Source organism: Sorex araneus, chromosome 3 (assembly GCF_027595985.1).
Source record: "Sorex araneus isolate mSorAra2 chromosome 3, mSorAra2.pri, whole genome shotgun sequence".
NCBI classification, from domain to species: Eukaryota; Metazoa; Chordata; class Mammalia; order Eulipotyphla; family Soricidae; genus Sorex; species Sorex araneus.
In genome coordinates, this window is record NC_073304.1 from 187955322 (window position 1) to 187960475 (window position 5154).

Here is a 5154-nt window from a genome sequence, read left to right on the forward strand (position 1 = left end):
ACTTGTCAAAAAGATCATACACTATGGCCAAGTAGGATTCAATGGGATGCAAGGATGGTTTAACATTCGCACTGAAGGAACTTTCCTCAATCTAGTCAAAGCCATTTTACCACAAGCCCACGGCAAGCATCATTCTAAATGGGGAGAAACTAAAAGCCTTCCTTCTAAGATTGGGGACAAGAAAAGGCTGCCCATTCTTGCCACTACTGTTCAATATAGTACTGGAAGTTCTTGCCATAGCAGTTAGGCAAGAAAAAGATACCAAAGGCATCCAGATAGGAAAGGGTGGTAGCTGCGGCTGTTGCGGGGGGTTGGGGGGCAGTGACTGGGCGGTGTTGGCGCAGGAGACAATGCCGTTTCCAGTTACAACAAACACAGCAGCCACTGAAGCACTATGGCACTACCTCTCCTATCAGCTTAGCAGCCCCCAAGGAGACCGACTGCATACAGAAACTGATCGAGACTCTGAAGTCCTTCGGAGTTTTTGAAGAGGAAGAGGAACTGCAGCGCAGGATTTTAATTTTAGGGAAATTGAATAACCTGGTAAAAGAATGGATATGTGAAATCAGTGAAAGCAAGAATCTTCCACAATCTGTAATTGAAAATGTTGGAGGAAAAACTTTTACATTGGGGTCTTACAGATTAGGAGTACATACAGAAGGTGCTGATATTGATGCATTGTGTGTTGCACCAACACACGTTGATCGAAGTGACTTTTTCACCTCATTCTATGATAAGTTAAAATTACAGGAAGGAGTGAAAGATTTAAGAGCTGTTGAAGAGGCATTTGTACCTGTTATCAAACTATGTTTTGATGGGATAGAGATTGATATTTTGTTTGCAAGATTAGCACTGCAGACTATTCCAGAAGATTTGGACTTACTAGATGACAGTCTGCTTAAAAATTTAGATATAAGATGCATAAGAAGTCTTAATGGTTTCAGGGTAACCGATGAAATTTTACATCTAGTACCAAACATCGACAACTTCAGGTTAACTCTGAGAGCTATCAAACTTTGGGCCAAACGCCACAACATCTATTCCAATATATTAGGTTTCCTCGCTGGTATTTCCTGGGCTATGCTAGTAGCAAGAACTTGCCAGCAGTAGTGTCAACTCTTGTACATAAATTTTTCTTGGTATTTTCTAAATGGGAATGGCCAAATCCAGCGCTATTGAAATAGCCTGAAGAATGCAATCTTAATTTGCCTGTATGGGACCCAAGAGTAAACCCCATAGATGATAGGTACCATCTTATGCATATAATTACACCAGCATACTCACAACAGAACTCCACGTACAATGTGTCTGTTTCAACACGGACGGTCATGGTGGAGGAGTTTAAACAAGGTCTTGCTATCACAGATGAAATTTTGCTGAGTAAGGGAGAGTGGTCCAAACTTTTTGAAGCTCCAAACTTCTTTCAGAAGTACAAGTATGTATTTTAAGGCATGTTGGACATGTTGCTTTCTTAAGTAATGGTTTAATGATGGCATCTTTAACATCTCTTCTTGCTAGGGTAATGTTCTACATTTTCATCATCTAGAAATGTCCTCATAAACAGTGTACTATTTTTGCTAAAGCTGTAGTTTTTCTTTTCTTTTTATCTTTCTTTGGGTCAAGTAAAAGTGTGGTCCCCTGCAGATTTCTTGTATGTTAGTCATCATCAAAACATGAACTTGTATATCTTGTCAAAAGAGAGAATGGTTAAAATCAGTAGTTAATTTTCCCAGTTTTGTATACTTATTTATATTACAGAGATTCTTTATAACTTAGGTATAGCTAATAAAATGTAAATATATCCAGTTAATGTTCTTCAGTAGTTACAGCACATAATTGGCCTGCCATTTTCCCCAATTTTAATAAAAGCCTGAACAAATATTTCTGCAAATTTCCTTGGGGTCTAAGTGGGTATAATATATATGAAATATCTTTTTTATTAAATGTTTTAATACAGCAGTAGTCCAGGTTAAATGCCTGATTGTATTGGTTTTGATGAAAATTGTAAGTTATAATAAATCTGACTTAAAAAAATAAAATAAATAAAATAAAATAATAAGAAAAGACATTAGGAAATGGAGATACATCCTCTGCTCATGGATAGGGAGGATTAACACTGTGAAAATGGCAATCCTCCCCAAAGTACTATAAAGATTTAATGAGGCCCTTATAAGGATACCAATGACATTCTTCAAATAAATGCACAAAACTCTCCTGAAATTCATGTGGAAAAATAAACCCCCACAAATTGCTAAAGCAATCCTTGGAAAAAAGAAGATGGGTGGCATCACCTTCCCCAACTTCAAACTCTACCACAAAACAGTAGTAATTAAAAAAGCACGGTATTGAACTAGAAACAGATCCACAGACCAATGGAAGAGAGTTAAATATTCTGTCATGGACTCGCAAATATTTGAACACTTAATCTTTTATAGAGAAGCAAGAAATGTGAAGAGAAATAAGGAAAGCCTCTTCAACAAGTGGTGCTGGGAAAACTGGACAGCTACCTGCAAAAATATGAACTCTGACCTCTGTCTAATGCCAGGCACAAAAGTCAGATCAAAGTGGATTAAAGGCCTCAATATCAGACCTGAATCCATAAGGTACATATGGAGGACAGTGTATGCAGAACCCTCCATGACATCGAAGCTAAAAGCATCTTTAAGGATGAAAAACCACTGACCAAGCAAGTAGAAACAAACATAAACAAATGGGGCTACATCAAACTGAGGAGCTTCTGCACCTCAAAAGAAACAGTGATCAAAATACAGAGAGATGACACAGAATGGGAAAGAATATTTACACAATACATATCTGATAAGGGGCTAATATTGAGGATATACAAGAACTAGTAGAATTGTAAAAGAAAAAATCCTCCAATCCCATTAAAAAAAAAGGAGAAGAAATGAACAGATGCTTCTTCAAAAAAGATATACAAATGGCAAAAAGGCACATGAAAAAATGCTCTACATCACTAATCATCAGGGAGATGAAAATCAAAACAACAATAAGATATCATCTCACACCACAGAGACTGGCACACAACCAAAAGAGCAACAACAACCAGTACTGGCACGGATATGGGGAGAAAGTGACTCTCTTTCATTGTGGTGGGAATGCCCAGGACTGGTCCAGCCTCTTTGGAAAACAATATGGGTATTTCTTCAAAAACTAGAAATTGAGCTTCCATATGACCCCGCAGTACCACTTCTGGGAATATATCCCAAGGGTACAAAAAAGCAGAGTAGAAATGACATCTGAACCTGTATGTTCATTGCAGCACTGTTCACAATAGCCAGAATCTAGAAACAACCCAAGTGTCTGAGAACAGACGACTGGTTAAAGAAATTTTGGTACATCTACACAATGGAATACTATGCAGGTGTTAGGAAAAATGAAGTCATGAGATATGTTTATAAATGGATGATCATGGAGAGTATCATGCTAAGTGAAATGATTCAGAAAGAGAGGGACAGACATAGAATGCCTGAACTCATTTGTGGAGTATAAAATAACATAATTTGAGACTGACACCAAAGACAGTAGAGACAGGACCAAAAATATTGCTCCATGTTTGGTAGCCTGCCTCATGAGCTGAAGAAGAAGGCAGCTGGAATAGAGAAGGAATCACTAAGTCAATGATGATTGGAGGGGTAGTTCAGGATGGGAGATGTGTGCTGAAAGTAGATAAAGGACCAAACATGATAACCTCTCAGTATCTGTATTGCAAACCATAATGCCCCAAACTAGAAAGAGAGTATGGGGGAAATTGTCTACCATAAAGGCAGGGGGAGAGTTGGAATGGGGAGGATATGGGAACATTGGTGGTGGAAATGTGCACTGGTGGAGGGATGGCGTTCAATCATTTTATGATTGAAACTTAAACATGAAATCTTTGTAACTATATTATGGTGATTCAATAAAAAAGAATATTTAGCTCATTTTTGTTGTTATTTATTTAAAAATAGAGACCATATGCCAAAGAGAGGGTACAGCAGGTAGGGCACTTACCTTGTATGTGGTGGACCTGAGTTGTAGCCACAGAAACATATGTGGCCCCCTGAACCCCACCAGGAGTGATCTTTCAGCACAGAACCAGGAGGGGTCTTAAGCATGGAAGGTTGTAGCCTCCAAACTAAAACAAGGGAAATGTAGACCCATTTTGGGTCACACCTTAGGGTGCTTAGAAGTTATTCCTGGTTTGGTGCTCAGGAATGACTAGTGAGAGAACTCAGGAGATCATATGTGTTGCCAAGGATTTAAATGTGAGTCAGAAACACCACAGCCTTATGTAAGGCTTACCTCCAGAACTATCTCTACAACCCAGAAATAGAGGTCCACTTAAGTTAATTTAAGAAAGGGTATTTCTAGTGAGGATAGAGAGGTAGCCTAATTCACCTTCACTCTTGTTCTTTCCCTCTTAGCAGGTGTGCTCCTGTGCTTTTGTTCTTTTTATTTCCAGACATACTCTGCTCACTCATGGCTTCTGTTCCCCCTAACTTCAGCCAGCAAGGCTTTTTCTGTACCGTGCCATGACATAGTCAACTACATCCTTTAGAAAACAACCTGAACCAAAGCTTCTTATTTGGAAGTGAAGTCTCAGAAAGCAGGAATGAGGAAAAAGAGAATGAATAGGAATGAAGAAAGGCACACTTGGGAGAACTAATCTAGCTTCAATTTCTAACAACATGATTTCTTGGTACTGCAGTTCTCTTTGGATCAGCCATACAAAACAGCAACTTTACTCAACAGAATCTGCGACAGTAGTACTCAACCAGGATGATTTTTATCTTTAAGAAACAATGTCTGAAGACATTTTAAATTTTCATTATTTAGGAGAGTGCTCTTGGTATCTCATGGGTGGTGATCAGAGAAGCTGCCAAACATCTGAGAATGAACAGAGCTTCCCTTTTCATAGATGCTCATCCAGCCCAAAATGTCAAAATGCCAAATTTGAGGAACACTGTTCTAGGCTACATGAAAAAAAAGAGAAGAGGAGGTTAAACTTTACCCATTTACTCTCATATTCTTTCACTAAATTTGTATCCACTCCATAGGCTGTTAATTCTTGACATTTTGGAGTAGTTTGGAAGTGTGCGCCATGTGACTCAGCAACAAAGATAAAATCCTGATCTGGGAGGCAGGAGATCTGTG

General features: G+C 38.7%; 1 pseudogene; it reads left to right on the plus strand.

The window, feature by feature from the left end:
* Positions 1-350: 350 nt before the first annotated feature.
* LOC101549967 (poly(A) polymerase alpha-like) lies at positions 351-1863 on the plus strand (annotated as a pseudogene).
* The last annotated feature ends 3291 nt before the right edge of the window (positions 1864-5154 follow it).